Genomic DNA, 19,732 nt, shown 5'->3' on the forward strand with positions numbered 1-19,732 from the left:
CGTTCTGGATACAATCTGAGGCAGGATTTCTGTGACAGTAGCACCAGCCTTATAAAATATATCTTGGGTGCGAAGGTATGGTTAATGCCACCTCCTTTATGTACATTTTCCACGTTGTGCATATGCACTCCATAAAACTATAACATTCCTCTGCTTGTATTAATGTTTTTGGCATTTCATGGTGTTCAATTTTCTGGCATCCCAATCGAATTATTCATAACTTGGTGCTTGTAGGCACTTTCCGCTGAACTAGTGCTTCTCGGCATCCATGGTCTGGCTACTATCTAGCACTACCAGGCGTTGGCAGTGTGATGCGCACAATTAGATTTTCAGATTTGCTCAGCTGCTGCAGGGAATTTACTTATTGCTGTGCTAACGCTGATATTTTGTGGCACCCCACCCCTACTCTCTGTACCAACAGGTTAAACCACTTTAAAGATTTGTTACCTTTTGTGTACCATACCAAGGCAAGTGAGTGTTCGCTATTAATCAATGCTAATTGTATATATTCCAGTAGTTCCAATGTGGGAATGTAATGGAATGGTCAATATATATATATATATATATACGATAATCAATTCGAGCAGTCCTAAAAACAGATGTATGGCTTAAAGACTTGCACGCTGTGCATGACTTGGGGGACCATGAACAGCATTGTAAATCTACCCGTAAAGCTTTACATAACATAAAATACCAGTTAGGTCAGTTCTAAAAACAGCTGTGTGGCCAAAAGACTTGCTGCACACCGCCCATGAACAAGGAAGAAACAGCCAGTTTGGGTAACATGAGCAGCACTGTTAATCTGCGCATAAAGCACTACTTTAGCACAGTGATAAAACCTACCTGTTTCAAGGAGGGGGACATGGGGGCATACAAGGGGATGCTGGTAGCCGTTTTTATCCCGGACCCTTGGCACAAACCTTTTGAAATGGGACCACGCTGTACATTTAAAGAACATCTTTCCCAGAATTTTGACCAAATAGTCAATGGATTGTAGAGGCAGATTTGATGGGCAATTCATGGAATATTCTTGACACTCCAAGCTCAGCCTCATTACCCCAAAACATTATATCTGCGGCTCAGCAATAGCACTTTACCATTGGAAAATCTGACAGGTCGAGGCACTGGGCTTTCAGATGTGGATGTGTGTCCAGGTGGAAAAGGGATACACATAAATCCTGTGCCACATCTGTGCCCTACTTGTAAATAATGTTTCAAGAGATGGATTACAGTGTCATATATCAGGTGCAGCCAGGCTCTTAGTCAATTATGTCCAAATGCTGTGTGTCTGAATGTTGTTCTAATGTTAGTGCTTGGCATATTTCACATTGTGATGTCCGTAGCAATAGGGTACTGCTAAGTGTGTGCACCTACTGAAATTGGGCACAGTGCTGATCAGTGCTAAGTTCTGCTCACTGTACCCCTGGTATTGTTCAGCTATACAAATTATGCAATGCTGCTGCTGAAATGCAATATTGCATATATGCTTAAATATGCTATCGACCGGGAGGAGCCAAGCTGGCGACCAAGATGGCCGCTTAGGCTCCCGGCTCCGTAGACCTCCTTATCCTGCCACAAGATCCTGTTACTTATCCTGAGCCTATGCAACACCCCTGTATGAATGATCCACCAGCTTTGAGGACAGAGAAACGTCGCCTTGAAGTTTGCGGCCTACTTCAGCTTTGGTGCCGGGGCCTCGAGTATGGGAGCAGCTGGCCACTAGTTGAACAACATCAGTCATGAGTGTCCGGGAGGGACCGGTCAACTGGTATGTAGGTGGAGTTTTGCCCGATTCCAGCGGCAAACATCAGAACTGATTAGTGGCACAAGTGGAGCGATATGATAGCACGGCGAAAGTAATTGGGTTGCCCCAACTCATGCAGCCCGGTGTATGAACGGCTCGGACATCATTTGGGACTCGGCCCATTGGATACGGGCATAATCCTGAAATTACTCTGAAATGTCCCAACAAATCTATGGGTGAATATATGGACTGTGACTTTACAGCAGTGCGGGGTCTATATCTATAGACGCGGGGCTCAAACCGCGATCGAGAAGAACGAAATGGCGCCCGATTTCGAACTAATCACTATATAGACTCGCTCCTCCACAGTGACCGGGAAAGATCGATCGGACCACTTGGGTCGATATATCCTGTCTAAGGATGGTAAGAATGACGATAATGAGGGAGAAGAATTGGCACTGGCCGAGGCTAGACCGACGATTGGAGCTGTCATGGCAGCTATTGGTGACTTACATTCTTCCCTGGGCCAGAGAGCCTGAGCCTTGGAAAATAAATTGGTCGCTATAATATCTGAACTGGGGCTAATGAAAACGACTATCATCTCACCGATTGACAAACCGAGAGCCAGTATACCCACAGCAGCCAAACCAACCAGCGACGTAAACCCCAGAAAACGGGAGATGCAGGAGTTTCTGGACCACAAATCTACCAATTTCTGAGCACTGTAGGTCCCGGATGAAGCATGGCACTCAATATCAGCTCTGGTGGGTGAAAATCTGCGTGGCGCTATTCTCCTGACTGATCGGACTGAGAATCAAAGGTGGTTTGACTATATGGCCCCTTCTTCCTTCCCGGATTCTACACAACTGGTCTGGAAACAATGCCGGGGGTTTTTGTCGGTTCGGACCGAACTCAGGGACAGTGTGATCGAATGTGCCCAGTTGTTGTTTTTTCTTTTTTGTTTCCTTTCCTTGGCCTTCCCAAGTACAAATATCCGTCATTTATCCTGATTATATTCTAGTGTCGGGTGGCAATACAAGCTCTACTATTCTGACTCGTTTACGATATATGTCGATGTCTGTAATGTATCCTGTTTATGGCTTCAGTATCGAGGGGGCTATGTAAGCTTTGATATCCTGACTTTAGTGGGTGGGCGGGACCTGAGTGCTACACGCTGAGGATATATCGTAAGTTTCATTTGTTCTTATATTTTTGGCTAACTATGGGCATTGGGTCTCATTCTCCTGCTTGTTGTCCTGCTCTTATCCTGATTTTTCAATTGTCTGATTTAACGTTCATAATTGACTGTATTGCACTTGGTACGCCTTTCTTATTTTCTGTTTTTATATAAATAAAAAGATTTTTTTTTTTTAATATGCTATCGACCTATTCAGTGTCTATTGATGATTCCCAGTTATACCAGAGCCAATTAGTGTACCAATACTGGTGGTCTTGGACTCTTTTTGGCAGGTTCACCCCTAGACTTTTTGCCTTAAGCCTCTGGCATAGTAGTAGTGATTTTAGGCCTCTGCGCACTTTAGCACTGTGGCCCAGTGTACAGTGTGTGCACACCCTGAGTGCATGTGGTGAGATGGCCTTCCCTCCCATAGGAATGCATCGGGGATATGTGTGTCCATGGTAATTCCTGATATGAGAGGAGTGCAGGGACGAGTTTGGTATGTGCGAACTCGTGAGAATAAATGCTGCGCAATGGTGTGCGCAGATTTATTGTGTCTAGTCGAGAAGTGCCGCATTTCTGTGTGCTGTGAGATGTGAATTTCCTGTCTGGCTTGTGAGTGACAGGGGCTGGCTGGTGTGGTTGGCTCCAGGCGCCAGGATGAGTCTGCCCGGTGGTAAATAGGGAGATCTGCATGTAGATGGGAGGTAGGAGTTGCACCCGGGACCTGAATAGGGCTGTGCCTTCCCTCCACAATGCTGGCTCCACCCCCTGTGGTGCGTCTGATGTCCCTGGCCTGTCTTGTTAAAGGGAGAGAGGAGCTGGGCAAAACAAAGTGCTCCTGAACCAGTTGTATCTGGTTCCCCCATGCCCTACATTGCTAGAACAAAGGATTTTGTGGTATAAGAAGGGGCTGTGACCCCATGTAAAATGCTCTTGTTTGTGGACTTGAATCTACCAGGGGCGTGCTGCTGCTGGGGCCCGGGGGAAGACTTGCCTCCCTGGGCTCTGCCCTGCCCCTGGATGCCTGGAGGAATTCTTGAGACTCTTTTGCTCCAGTTGCTCTTTTAAACTAGGTGTATTTACCCTTACCTCTTGGGAACGCTTTATCTTAATTTGCCCCTTATATTGAGGGAGCCTACCCCTCATTGCCGCATTTATTATTGCAAAGCGGGTGCCCACCCCGCTTATTTGATGATCTCTAGTGCGCAGGTGCCCACCCTGCGTCTTCATTTTATTTTATAGACTAATGCGGGAGCCCGCCCCGCTTATGGAAGCCCTAGCGGGTGGCCACCCTGCATGCTAACGTTATTGCTCCTGTTGAGGGAGCCTACCCCTCGAATCATCGCCATGGCTTGGGCCGCAAAACCGGAAGTCAGGCCCGGGCATGGACAGGGCCTGCGATCCGGCAGGAAGAGAAGCCGACCGGGCGAAGAGGGAAGCTTGGTTGTAAACTGGGGAGCACGGTACCCTACCCCGCCTCCCCGAGTGCTGGTGAAGAGTCCCGTGTCCCAGGAGGGGGCCAGGGTGAAGAGCGGGGCTGCCGCGGGCAGCGAAGCCCAGACGGAGAGGGAGAGTCCTCAAGAAGAGGTGGGGGGCTCTCCTGTTGATCCCGCAAGTGCTGCGACCCATGGAGATAGAAGCGGAGGGGGCTCGAGGCACGTTGTCGGTGCCTGCCCCCGCCGCACTTGTGAAGCTGAGTACCGACGAAGAGTTCTTCCGCCAGTGAGAGACCGGAGCAGCCCCACACAGGAGCCAGTGAGTGGTTCTCTGTATGTGCCTATTCAAGGCCCAGTGCTCACCCCGCATCATTTCCTGAGCTGCCCCGGCTAGCAGCGGGCCGCTCCCACGAGGCTCCCTAATTATAAGGGGGCAGTGGTGGCTCCAGAATCTGCGGGCCAATTCCTGAGGGGGCATGATTATTTTTCAGTAATTGACTCCCATGGGCACATTTATTTAAAGCGCTAGTGTTTGGGGGCTAGTTTGTTTTCTCTAGTTGGCGTATAGTTATTTCAGGAGCCAGAGTGCTCCAAGGGACATGATTTACTTTTAGAGCCCCGTGGCTCCAACGTTGGGCCCATTTTGTTCTGAGGGCCACTGAGAGCCAATGCCACATTTTCCCTACTTCCCAGCTGCCCAGCAAGTAGTGGGTGGCTGCACCGTTCAGGTTGCTCTTTCTTTTAGGGGAAATGTTTTTAACTCCGAAGTGAGACGAACTCCTTCTCCCCCACTATTGCCTGTACAGCTGCGCAGCGCTTAGTGCCAGCTGCTACGTTTAGGCCCTTCATTTGAGATTCCCAGCTGCCCAGCAAGTAGTGGGCAGCTGCAACGTTTAGGTTTGCGCCAAGTGCGCACCCTTGACTATCGCTGCATTGGCAGTGCGCCCTGACTTTGGACAGAGCGCGTTTGAGCCCCGTAGAGATGGCCAGTTGGCCCTGGGGACTATTAGGTTTATAAGGGGCAAGGCCCTAGTGTGAGTTATATAGGTGCTCGGAAATGTAAGGTTTATAGTATGTGTTATGCACCTTGATTTATGCTTATAGATGTGCTTTTATGCTTATTAGGTTTTACCTACTGTAGGAGAGTAGGGTCTGCTTCCTATGGTTACCCCCCGTTTTGCTGTGTTTCACTGGTTTTTCGACTTTAGTATGGCTGTGGCCCTGCTAATCAGGCCCACAGCCTATCTGCACTCTCTCTAAATTGATACCATGTACTTTAGGTACATACCAGATTGGTTTCTGGGTCACCCTTGTGAGCCCCTGTATATGGTACCTTAGGTACCCAGGGCATAGGTGCACCCATGGCCTACCAGGGGCTGCAGAATGTATTGTGCCACCCGAGGTTACTTATTTATTTAATTAATTTATAAAGCGCACTATCACCTAAAAGGCATCCTGGCGCTAGCAACTCAGAATACAGAAAGGAAGAAGTGCCCCAATACCGACATCCAACTAAGTTTTAGGAAACAACCATGTTTTTAGTCTCCTTCTAAAGACACGGAGGTCACTAACTTGTCCAAGCTCCAATGGGAGATGATTACAAAGTTTATCAGCAGCTATCCCAAAGGATCTCCGACCTACCCTAACTTTCCTGAATCTAGGAATCTTTGCCAGTCTCGCCAAAGAAGAGCGAAGACTTCTCACAGGAGCATACCACTCAAACTCTCTATGCATAGACACAGGCCACAGCCCATGCAAGGCTTTAAACACTATACAAAGAGCCTTGAACTGAGCTCTGTCTCAGCGGAAGCCAGTGCAATTCTGCCAAGGCCAGCGAGAAAGCGGACCTTCTAGGCCAACCCAAAGCCAACTTGACTGCAGTTGACTGAATCCTCTGCAGTCTGTCAAGCAGAAATTTAGGAGTCTTGAGTAGCAGAGCATTGCAATAATCAAGTCTACTAAGAATAGTACTACTTACTATTAACGCACGCGCATGTGAGGGTAACAGAGGGAGGATCTTCTGCAGTGATCACAGTTTTCGGAGCCTGAGCTTCCATAGTAAGTTTGTTATCAACATGACGCCTAGGTTGCGGACCTTCTTCACTGGTTGAACTATGGACGAGGTAACGGTGGGCCAAAAATTACTGGGCAACACCGAGGTTAGCCTTCCAAACTCACAAAACAGGTCTGTATTTACAGCCTGGGTAAGGTGGTGTAATCACCCCTTACTTAGATATAGTATATCTATATCTACCTTATATATAGACACATAGTAACCTATAAGTCACTCCTAAGGCAGGCCTTGACAATCCTGGAGGCAGAGTGCTTGGGTGAGAGGGTGCCCTAGCATGAGCTGAGCTCCTCTACAGCTTTCAGAACCATCTCCTTATAGCTGTTCTATGATATAGCCATACCATATACTCTTAAGTGCATTATAATCCTCGCAGTTAATGCTAACTTTGGTTTGGCTTTATCAAAACATGTTGTGTAAGGTGTCAAACACTTTGGAATACTGCCCCCCCCCTGCCAGTTCTGGCGGCGGGGGTAGCATTCCACCCTTCTAGAGGGAGAAGACATGTAGTTACTGTTAAACCCGGTTAAAGTTAAACAGAGCCCCAGCATCACAAATTGGATACTGCTGCCACAGACACGAGTCTGCCCTCCTGCTGCTGGACGAAACTCTGGCTGGGGAGGCCTGGACAATAGGTTTCCTGTCCAGGGAGGTGCTAGCCCCTCCCCAGACAGGCTTTAGTGTAATGGGGCAGGGAGTTTTGCATACAGTGAATGTTTTTTCAGACACTGCCTGGGGCACACAAGGTGCTCCATGCATTTCCCAGTTCAAACCGGGTGCTGGGGCACTTAGCCCCAGCTCTGGCGCGAAACTGGACAAAGGAGAAGGGGTTTAACCACCCCCTCCCCAGGTCCACCCATCGGAGGGACCTTCGAGTTAGTCCAACCCCTAAACTTACTATAAGTATAGAACCCCAGTCCCTAGGACTTTAGATTGCCCTGGACGTAACTCTGATACATAATTCCTGGACCTTCGACATTCCATTTCGACTGGAAGACGGAAGAATCTCCCTTGTGGTCAAGGAGTGACCACCCTGTCCAAACAGGTACCAACAGCATCTTTGTCGGTCTGCATTTTCGAGGCTCCCAGACTTCCAGACATCTCTGACTCTGACCTACGCTCCCAGCAAAGCTGAGACCTGTGGCGGACACGAGAGACGCGGGACCAGAACTTCTGGACATCCTGCATTTTTGCTACTGCACCCACTTCCCGAGGAATCCCGAAGGTGTGGATTGGGGTATTTGAAGCCCCTGCCCGAGCACCTTTTGCACCGGAGCTCAGAGGCCCACACTCCACGAGTGTCACGTGGGCCCGCTTTGTGCATTTCAACTCCAGGCGTCTTCGTGGTTCCCTGTCCGTTGGCTAGTGAGCCCCCACGAAGACCAATCATCACTTTCTTCAGCTTTCTTGGTTGCTTCAGGCTTGCTCCAACTCCACTCCAAAGGGGGAGTTCCTCAGACCCTGCTGGTCTGCACCGAAGCCCATCTCGACATCTTGCGTGGATTGCGTTTGCCAATGCTTGTTGGGTCCAATCCGGATACCGACACCGCAGTCAACTAGATCCTTTGTGGGACAGCTCGAATCCAGCTCCTAGTTTTTGTTGACGCCTCCTGGTCCTCGTGGCTGAAGAGACAAGCTTCACCTTCTCACCTGAAATCACCCGACATCGGCTGGCATCTTCCTATCGCCATCCTGGTCACAGGCTAGTAACCCAGACTCTGTCTCCTCTGCTTTCAGGTTCTTCACATCTCCGATCCACCCTTGGATCCACCCGGACATTGTTCCTCTGGTCGCCTGCAACACTTCTTCGCAGCTCTCCATTGGAATCGATGACGAAACCCGACACCAAAAGGCACCTATGCACCCGGCTTCCCTGGGTGAGGTAACACGAGTACTCTGGTGCTCCCGTGGGTCTTGACTCTCGAAGTGTCCTAGTCTAAGAGGGTTCCATCGTAGTTCACCTAGAAGTACCCTTAAAATGTAACTTTGTAACTTGTTCGTTCTCCATAGAAAGTCAATGGTAACCCACGGCTATGTTTAGACACTTCAACATCCTAACCATTGGTGATTCTAGGCCACCCCGGTGATTCCAACTGCCCTAGGCCCTAGGCCTGCTTTCTAACTCTCACGTGGTTCTTATACCACTATTTTAGTATATGGTTCGTGAGTCCCCTAGGGCATAATGTATACTGTGCAACTTATCGTATGCAAATTAAGTTCCTTGTGTATTGTACTTTTACCTCTGACCTCATAAAGAGTCCAGAGGGGTTGTGTTTTGAATAAATACATATATATTTGATATATACCTTGTGTGGTGTGCTTTCATTTGATCATTCAAGAGATTATAATTGGTAAAACAACTTGCTTAACTCGTCTCCAAGTCTTAGCCTGAAGGCTGCTTTCCACAGCTACCACTAGGATAGCTTTCTATAAGGTTGACTTTATAACCTACCATCAATAAGGGTAGTTTGAACTGGTGCAAGGTGCCCACTAGAATAGTGGAAATCATATACCAGGCCAACTTCTCACACCTATTGTCTTATGTTTTTTTTGATTCTATACTGTGGTCTAGGTTTGATTTATTCCCTATTGCAGGTTAAGTTATTAAGTTATTTCCTAATGCAAGTTATGTTTAGGTAATTATGGTCCACTATATTTAGGCGCAGAATAGAATTCTCGTCTTAAGTGATACTGTACATGTTATGATTTATGTTACAGGTTGACACTGAGTGTAGTGTCTCCCAGTGATTACTGGCTGTGTTCTAAGTTCATGATACATTCTTACTTTTACTATTTCTACCAAGTGACAATTCTGACCGTGGCCCTGTTATGTTTAAACAATCCCCTGTAAATATTGCCTGTGCCAGTTGGCACAATGTATATTGTGTGATTACTATCTAATGTATTTTATTATAATACAAAGGCTATTTTTATAGATAACCTTGTGAGGAGTTCCTTTTGTGGTGTGCCTAGTATGTTGTTACTGTGTATGTTGTGCAAATGCTATACACATCGCCACCGGGATAAGCCTAACTGCTCGTGCCAGCTACCAAGGGGGTGAGCAGGGGTTATCTTTGGCGTTCAACTCCCAAGCCCTGACTAGAGTGGTGGTCTCTGCCTGGCTTTGGCGCAAGCCTTAGCCAACCAGAGCTCCCCATTTCTAACAAGTACCGTTGTTCAAATATGTCAAGATTACTGACTATATCTTGGCCACTTGAGCCAAGGCTGCTGCTCTTATGCACATGTCTTGCCTATATATATATCTGTGCAACTGCTGATGTGACCGGTGGCTGTGCTTATCCTTTGTCATCATGCTGTTGCATCATATGACATTTGTTTGTACATGTTGGTGGGCCCTTCTCACATGCCTTGGCGATGATGCTTACCTGTGCTTGACCTAGCTGTTGGGCACTGGACTGCTGTACTGAAGTGTTGGATGGCTGCCCATAAGTGACTTATGTGTTGCTGAGGCTTCATTGTCTTTCATGAGGCTGCCTGCTGTGTACAGTGGGGATGGCTGTTGACCTGATCCAGGTGGGAAAGCTGAGGTGTGTATTATTAATTCTAGTCCCTGCTTCCTGAGGCAAGGACTGTTGTTTAGTCTGAATTAAATCAAGTTAATTACCCCTTCCCACACCAACACCTTCTGTTTTACCACATGATTTAACAAAAGGGTAATGTCAAATCTTTACAGAAGTTAGTAAATCCTACCTCTCATGCTTGACTAACCTATAAAATAACAAATATGGTGTTAAAGACTAGATGTGCTGTTAACTTGAAACTTAGCAGCATATATGGACATCCGAACAATAGGGTATGCACTTGGACAACATCCTTGTGACCATGTTATGTCGCCACATTAATTTTGCATTTGCGACTGTACTGGATGCTCATTCTCCCTGCCAACTGTAAATCCTTATTTGTAAAGTGCAAACTACTCACCCTTGCGGGTCTCAAGGTGCTGGGGGCCATCGTGGAGATTAAGTGAGCTATTGCCCAGAGTCATAGGGTGCTGACCTGAGCTGCCGCCGGAGCCGGGGATCGAACCGTGAACAATGTGCTCCGAAATCAGCTGCACTGGCCGCTGCACCACACCTCTCCACATCTGAAAGTCCAAGAGCTGACTACCGCTGACTATGGTCCGCCACTCATGCATACCGTAGTCGACAAGGTAGCTAACTCCTACTTTAACAGAAACTGGGGTGTGATCTGTAATGTCTCTGCATCCTCTCAGACTTTCTTCTTTAGTCCCTCTAGCATTCACCTTCTGGAATTACTAAAACTGTTTGATTGCCTTGCTATTTCCCGAGTGTCAAATCATGCAATTGACCTGCTCCACTGATCCACCTGTCAACAGAAACAGCTGTGGCAAATCTGCACCCCTTAGTCTCTCCCCAAGTGACCGTTCCAGAAAATTTGGTTGCATTTTTCTGGCCGATATTCATTTGCGCTCTGTAGCCGCTACTTACTACCTTACCTACACATACTACATGTATGACTTTCCAGCAGACAGATACAGGGTTATTAATATGATTTTCAGCAGTCACTTTGTCCTCATTATGAGCCGGTTCCCAGTTTTGCTGTTGCAGAATGTGAATACCTGATTATTCGGTCGTCCATCATTTCATCTCTAACAGTATTTCCCTATTTGCCGTTGTCTTGTCATTGTGTAAAAATAGAAGACTTTTTTTGTTTCCAGTAAAACTCAGGAGAGTTGCATTTTTTTGTTAAAATATTTCACTGCAAGCCACACATAAATCGCCCAACGAACTGTATTTTCATCTCTGGCTTCCATTACTAAGTTTGTTCAACGCATTCTTCAATCTAAGCTTTTGCTAAGATGCCCTAGTCATTCTAAATTATGCACAGAACCCATATCACCAGCCATGGCACCACGCCAAGGTTTGTTTTATCTGACGGCCGCTAGACCCATTTTGCACTGCTGAAGGCACTACTGGAACTGGTACATCTGAAATTGCCATGGCCCTTCTCAAAGCGTTCTCTACTCTACCTGTTGACTCATCACTGATAAAAGACATTGTGAAACTACAGCGCATATGTGTCTATACTCGTTACCACTTAATGCTTTCTTTTCATAATTGCGCTCTTTGAAATCCTTCTACTGGTAACAACTAGGCTAACTTGGTAGGAATCGTATTTTAGAGGTGAATGGACCATTCTCAATAAACTTGTGTGTGGTTTGTTATTCCCAAAGTGAAAACTATTAAAACCTCAATCAATCTTTTCCACCTTTATTCCAATAATTTGAAATACTCTGCACATTTAACGACCTCAAACTCTTTATTTCTTAACCTTATCTTGTAATACAGCGCTGTCCCAGCCCAGCTCTACCTCACTCTGTAATCTTGTCATGTTTGCGAATGCTACAGGTACCTTGCTTAAAGATTATGTGCATTGCTCTCTAATATACCACTTTTTAATCCTCACGTATTGACAGTTTTAGCTCTGTTATCAACAACCTATTGTTTCTGATACACTAAACTATGCAAATATAGTAGGCTTTTTGTCAGCCCCATGTTCTTGATTGCTGGCTTTCTTGTATATCATTTACCTGCTCCGTACTCAATTGTTATCCTTCTTATTGTTTGTCTTGCCAATAGAGAACTTCTTCTTTACTATATTCTAATTGGATTACATGTGTGCTTCCATGCCTTGCATCCATTCAACTACCCTTTTGTTTGTCTTTTAGCACCTCCTGCAGGTTGTATTTTATTTCTTGCTCTCTACCTTGTGTTCTGTTTCTCGCACTAAAGTGCCCCCCGAGCTCAATTCCCTCTGCTTTTCAATGTCTCGTCACCATGCCTCAAAGTCTTTTTTAGGCCTTGGCCTGATCCAGCGCATGCGCTGGTCTCGGCCGAGACATTTAGTAGGGCTCTGAGAAATACTACTTTGCCAGCGATCAGCTTGCTAGAACGCACACAAGAGCGCACATGCACATGCGCGTTATAGCAAGCTGATCACCTGCAAGGTAGCACTTGCGGTGATGCGCATGCACACAACGCGCATCACCACTCGCGTTTTTTTGTTTGTTTTTGCGATCGCGCTAGGCGCATTTGCAGCCCGCGCACACAATTCCCGCTTCTCCCCCTCCGCCACCTCGCGCGCGGCCAATGCTTGTTTTGTTCTTTTTCCTCCGTGGAAACGATAATCATGCATGTTCACTGAGGGCCCCTCACCGAGAGTGCACCGCTCCTTTGGAGAAAGGGCTGCTGTCCTCTTGAAAAGCTGAACCTTGAAGTAGCCCCACTGGTAATTATAGTGAAAAGCACAAGTACGTTTTCCCTGTCATCTTCATGGGAGAGACACCCTCTGCTTTCCCCTAGCGCAGTCCCTTGCCTCCTGAGATAAGATGCAACTGCCACAGTGATGTCCCTTTGACCCCTCTCGGCCCTCTTGTGTCTCGCGTTCTACTGGAACGTTCGTGCTTTCTGCACTGCAGCCATGTGCCGGGGCTGATGGCCGGGATAGACCCTTGATGGAATTGTCTTGTTTTTGAGGCATTTAATTTAAATTGCAGAAAATATATTGCGTTTCCTTTCCTTATTATATATTTTGCCAAGTGTTTCTCAAAAGAGTTTTGACAAGCAAAATAGTTGGCCTCTGAGTTTGAGGACAAGGTGAACGAGCTGCCTTGATTCAATAGCAAAACCTGTAGGGATATTTTAGAATTTGCTGCGGCATCTCTGCCTTCCTTTAAGGTTTACAAACTATTTTCACATTCCATTCCCTGTTCCCTTAACTTTTCCGCTGCACAACTTTGTTCCGGGCCGCTGTCTGTGTTCGTAAAGATTTCACCTTATATTGCTAAGTTAATTGCATCATACATGATCTGTGCGTGTTTTGAAGTGCCTGCAGAGGTGCTCTTAAAATGTATTGTGGCTGGTTTACTGCAAGGACTGTTAATTCTGTGCAGGACGCCGCTTTCTTAAAGAAAAGTTTGATAAACCTAATATCCGACACGTTATAGACCTCCAAAATCAGGAATAGCGAGGAAAATAACAGATTGTACCAGCTGTCCTTTGCTGGGTCCGTTTTACAAAAAAAAATATAATAATTTTTTCGTAAAACAAAAGTTCCGTATATTGTTCAAACATTTTCAATTTGCTCCGTGCAAAAATACAAACTATTACGCCCTAGCTCCTCCAAACTCAATGACAAAACGATTACTTACTTGGAGAGAGAACTGGGAGCCACACTCAGCGAAAAGGAGCGCAACCTGCTCTGGGCACCCCCTTGCAGAACGAAATCTCCCCGGCCTTAGCGCAGACTAAATTCTGGCTACTACACAAACCATACTGGAACCCAGCACGTCTGGCGACCCTGGGTCTGAGGGAAAATGACCGGTGCTGGAACTGTGACAAGGACAAAGGGGACTTGGCACATCTCATCTTCCACTGCCCCAAATTCAAAAAATTCTGGGATTTTTTTTCACATTTATGAACAAAACATTTGGGTGCACACTAAAAGCAGACGTTTCTACTCTCGCCACGGCATTCATGACAACCGAGATACACTCACAGCAAGACAGAGACCTGCTTGATCTCCTACTAACAGCGGCAGTCAAAATAGTACTCACCACCTGGAAAGACACCTCCAAGGCAACTTTCAGGGGCTGGCTCAACTGGGTGATGTACCTTAGAGGCACTGACAATACCGCCCTCCATAACTCACCATGGAGAAATCCCAACAGGGGGGTGTGGGGGTCCCTGGACAAGCTCTTTGACTCATTTGACCCGCCGTGAAGAAACACTAACAAATCTAACAAGCAGCTCTATAATACACCTCCACTCCTCCACAGGGTCAAAGACTCTGCTGCGTAGAAAATAAACTTTGGTATGATAGCTCAGTTCCTTCTTACCTTAGCTCCTTTTCTTTCCTTTTCCTTTCCTCATTAACTCATCAGTGGATAGGGGAGGCAGCCATACCCATATACTGTATAACTGTTTCAACAACAACACAGACATTGTGGCTGCATCCTGTACGATTATGCGCTGATGATTATAAGTTTTATTTTTTATGTTCTATGTTGTGGAAAATGAACAATAAAGATCATTGAAATAAAAAATAAAAATCGACCTGTATCTTGCTTTTAAATTCCGGCAAACGAAATGCTAAATATTTTAGGTGTGGGGTAATTTACAATTTCATTTAAATTTGACAACCCTGGTCCTCCATTGACCGACCACCCTTCCCTGTCCCTTATTTAGGCAGCTCTTGTGCTTTCTCTTTGAGACATACTGTATTCAGGTATGGATGTTAACCATTGCACATTTTCCCTCCCATCTTTTCAATTGGCACTTTTTAGTCTCCTTTTTAAATAGTGGCTTTTAATTAATCAATAGGCTTAGTAGTCCCTCCTTAGTACATCCTTTTCACCTGTTGTAACCTCACACGAGGACTGTCCCTGTTACACGTGTTGTTTCTGTTGATGTTTTAATTACAGTCTGAGAGCACTATTTTCTTAAATCACTTTCTCTTGCGGGCTGTACGCTCTCCTGCAACACTTTTTTTTAACCAGTTTGGCACGCCTCAGCTGCAGTAATGGCGGCTGCGCCTTTCTTTCTTATTTGCGGCTCATGTCCTGCCTGTAACAGTGGAAAAAACATCTTGAGCTAAAGCGCAGGTGCAGCAATTGCTTAGAAGTCAATAAATAGAAGGAAAAAATGGCACAGCACGCCTTTTCCCCCATATTTCTTTACTTTTGTCAGTTGTGCAATCCCTGCTTTAACTTTAAACATCTTAAGCTAAAGCCAGTGCTGCGATTGCTTAAAAAGAAAATAAATAGAAAAAACAATCATTTGCAATGTAATAGGTTTTGCATTACTGAAAGCTTAAACTATTGGCGTTGCATTATTATTAGTAGCACCAATAGCTCAAACTTTCAGTAATGCGAGATCTATTACATTGCAAATGCGTGTTTCTCCTGTAGCCATCTATCATTCTTTTTCTCAACCCTTCACCTTGTGTTCTCTCTTATTTTCTCGTTCACATGACATGCTCCCTCTTTGTCAGTCTCTCTCAACATCTTCTGTCGTGCCTGCTTTGTTGTTAAACTCCAGTAAGTAAAATGCTCCTGCTTAGCACTCGATTGACACTTCAGATTGTATTGATTTTGTTCAGCTTGGCAGCCTTCATTTTGATATTTTTCAGATGGCTGCCCCTTCAGCCCATATTTCTTCTTAAACTTCTCTTAAGGGGGTCGGGGGCAAGAGCCCGCTTGACCCAAAACATTGCAGCAAGTGAGTTGTAGAATGTGTTGTCGCAGTGAAAGGCAGTGGTCACAGCTACTTTGTAAATTGTCTACATTTCATAGCAGTCTGTTCTTCACTGCCTTTGAAAAATGTTAAGAAAGCATGGTATGTAGATTTTTTGTTTTTTATGTTCACAAAGACCTTTCGAATGGTGATATGTATAATTGGGGGCTGTAAAATCTGCATAAAATATTGGAAAAAGTGAAAGTGACAATCACACATACCCTTCACGAGTTACTAACTTTTTATCTTTTCTTCATGCCAGAGCCTAATTTTGTAAAATTGTCCAGAAAGTGAAGAAGGTGGTGAGAGAAGTTTCACATGAAGAGTGAACTTTCATGGATTGGCACTGTTCCCATAAATGCTGGTAAACCCTGCAGCCATACTACAGAACTGAAGTCCATGTAGAAATTCTTTCTCAGTACGCCCTGTTTTCCAGCTGCTCATTTTCCAGACACAAATGAAAACCGCCGACTCAACAAGTTAGACAACAATATTTTTGGGGAACTTTCAAATCCAGGGATCAGTCCGCATTGTCAGTTTTTTTCAAATTGTATTTCATTGCAACTTTAAATTTGGATGATTTTTTCCCCCTCCTTTTGGAAATACGTTATTGATTTATTTTTTTTCTTTTGGGGGAAATTATTATTAATGTAGGAATCTGCGATATGGAATGTACAGAACTTATGGGAACAACTTTCTTTTTACTGTTTTGATGCTGACAAGGTTGTTGGACTTGAAGTCAGTATCCTTTGACCTTTGAAAAAAGTGATCACCAGTGACTTTACAGTTAATTCTTATTTACCAGGGTAGAACATTGTTGCGTGGCCAGTTGAATGCAAATTGCCTTTTTGGGGCCATATGAAGCAGTAATTTAATATATGAAGGTCCTTTTTCGGCATCTGCTGATTTGTGTGTTCTTCAAACAACATGGAAATGAAACCTACAAAAAAAGGCAGCAAATCTGCAACAAAGCATCGTAACCCTTTTTGTGGATTCTTAATCCTTCCAGATAACCCCCAACATCAAATATGAAGCAGGTGCTGATGCTGCCTTTGGAGGACATGACACGTTTTAAGGATCAGTATTGATGAATTGAGCAGGAGTTTCAATGTACTGAAGCAATGGAATGTTTTCCCCTTTACTTTTCACTTAGAGGAACATATTAACAAACATAATAAGCAAACTCTCAACATTTTGAAGCCATTGCTTCTTATTGCATCTTACCTGACTCTTTAAATAAGTTGTACGGTATAAAAGCTCTTCATGTGCCATTGGAGATACACTACTTTAATTTTTTGGAGCACTTGAATGTCGCCTTTGTGAAAAAAGGGCACATGTAAGAAGCAATTGCTGTTGGTGGCAGCAAATTCAATTTACTTATTGGATTGGGTGATTCCGCCACATATGTTTGTACCTAAAGTGCCTTTTAAAGTCACAGCCTACCTTTAGTCCATGCTTGCTTCAACAGAGGTCTATCCTTACTTGATATACTATGGGCCATATTAACAGTATGTGAAGACCAAGAATGTGATTACTGCTAAACCCTTCTGTGTGAAGGGTGGATTACTGGATAGCTGAAAGATATGCAGTTACCACGTTGGGCTGCTCTGAAGGATTAATAACTTGCCTACAGAGGTTGCTGCTGTTGGTAGCAAACACATTTTGATTTCTGTTCTTCTTTAGGGTGCTGCATAGCATTATATTTTCCATACTTCTTTGAATTTAACACTTTTTTTTAATACAGCTCTTTTTACGGCAGGACATGTTATTTTCTCGTTTTTGCTGTAGTATATTTTACATTTTTTAGTTTATGGGTCACCTGCATACCAGCATATTTTTACGAGTCTGTTTATTAAAAAATACTGACCGTAGAGTGTAATCCATAAAACATAGCCATTCTTTGATCTTGCAGAGCCTGCTTTTATGTAATGTGGAATGTAGTGGCTGTAAGAATGGAATCCTAAGGATTAGGAATTGTTTTATTCAATCATGAATGTTATGTTATAATGTTTCAGTAAGCCTTCTCTTTACTTATATGCTGTGCTTGATTTCCTGTCAGAATTTAAGCTTGGTAGTGATTTTATCTGAAAATGTCTAATGGTGTTAGAAATACACAGTGAGGACACATTTTACTTTCTGCCAGAGGAGCTCATGAACGATGTGTAGTTAGTATGATCTACACTTTCTTTTAGTGCTAAACTTGTACTCTTTCTTAGGTACAGACTTTATTTAAGCCATATCCATTCACATTGAAATCCTCAAATAGAAATGCCCGGTGTTGAAATTAAATCATCAAAAAAAGATTGAGTAAATGCGGTAGAGACGCGGGGGAGGGGTAACTTGATGGAACAAAATTTTTAGAAATCATTGAATGTAATGTTCTGTATCAAACTGTGTGTGTGAAGGGGTCAACATATTTTTCTATTAATGGGCCATTGTTTTTGGAACATTGACTAGTTCTTCTTTGAATGTGGCAACTTTCCCAGATAAATTAGATGAAATCAGATGGATCAAGGCATACATAAATTACAATAGAGTTTTATTTTATTGAAAAGTATGTTACCTGTTAAGTAATCAGTTGCATATGTGTTTGTTTGAGCATGTAACTGTAGAGAACCCAGCCTGGTAGATGGTGATATGCCTTGATTACATCCGTTCCAACAATCTTACAGTGACTGTGGATTATATCTTATTGTATAAAATTTAGTTAAGATGATAATAGCTGAAATATTTTCCAAAACGATTCTGCGCCCAGCCATTCTGAAAACCACAGTGTCTTAGAAGTTGCAGCCCTTTGCCTTTTAAACGAGTACTATAAACACCAATCATCGATTTACATTTGTTAATTGAAGTTGCACTGTAAATAATTGAAAGCATGTATGCCTTGCTTTGGCAGATGTTGGAGACTCCAGTAATGGTTTTCATGTTTGAAATTATTTTTTTAAGTATTAGTCATATGAGCTTTCAAATTTCTAGCACTTTCAAAAGCAAAAGGGATGCTGTTCTGGAGTACTTGGCCATATAAGTGCACTCTATATTACAGGGATATTCAAAATCCCTCCGCACAATATGTTTTTTAACCACATATGATTTTACATTTCAGTTAATATTGTTGGTATCTGTTTGCTATCATATTAGTTTTGACTGATTGACTTTATCTAAAGGTAAAACTATAATTGCAACTTATTCTGTTTGCTCCCTTTTAAAACATGTTTTTTTATGGTGGGCAGTCTAAATGTAAAAATAAAGCTATGCGGTAGGTACTAAGACAGTGTTTTACATGACTTCATCATTCAATGCTTGTTTATATATTCCAGTTTCAATATTGGAAAAAATGATATCATTGCATTTTGGCAGTTGTTGTGACACCGTTGTGACTATGGAAGAATTATGAAAAAAGATCATGGCTGTAGAATACGTGACCTTTTTCTTCAAATGTCTGAAGTATTGTAACAGAGTATTAGATGAAATATAATATTTTATTAAACAGTTCTATCCTTTAAAAGGAATACAGTTTGGATGTCATTGATTTGATGTGAATCATGTAAATGTTGATAATAGTATTAATAAGCGCTGTATTATACATTGTGTTTCATAAAAAAAACTGCATCACTTATTGCCTTTTTGCCCACATACAGAGCATTATGTAATCCGTTCATAATTGTGAACATGCCATTAAAATTTAGTTTATGTATAGAAACTTAAGTGGATGTGGATTTATTTGCCATTGCCTTGCTCCCCTACACAGTCTGTTGCCTGATTCATTACATTTGTATTATGCTGCTATTTAATCTGCACTGCCTTATTTTTTTAATACATGACAAAAATTGGTAGTAGGGAATAATGCGCAAAATAGTGTAAAATTATCTCTTCTCTTTATATATCTAACTAGCATATGCTCTAAGGTAGAGATACAACCACTACCAAAGGTTGTAACAACAGATAGACAATTGTCTATCCTAAAACACAACTTCTCAACCTGAGCAACGCTAGTAAGTACAAATGTCCATATCAGTGACAGTCTTT

The 19,732-nt window shown here is 43.8% G+C and overlaps 1 protein-coding gene across 2 annotated transcripts in view; it reads left to right on the forward strand.

The window, feature by feature from the left end:
• The window catches only part of PTPN11 (protein tyrosine phosphatase non-receptor type 11), a 582,335-nt gene extending 562,929 nt beyond the window's left edge, over nucleotides 1-19,406 (forward strand). For both annotated transcript variants that reach the window (XM_086943082.1, XM_086943081.1), the window contains exon 16: nucleotides 15,969-19,406. The gene's annotated coding sequence lies outside the window, so the exon portion shown is untranslated. The remainder of the gene's footprint in view (nucleotides 1-15,968) is intronic.
• Nucleotides 19,407-19,732: the final 326 nt, after the last annotated feature.

The sequence above is a fragment of the Lissotriton vulgaris genome, chromosome 11 (assembly GCF_964263255.1).
Source record: "Lissotriton vulgaris chromosome 11, aLisVul1.2, whole genome shotgun sequence".
NCBI classification, from domain to species: Eukaryota; Metazoa; Chordata; class Amphibia; order Caudata; family Salamandridae; genus Lissotriton; species Lissotriton vulgaris.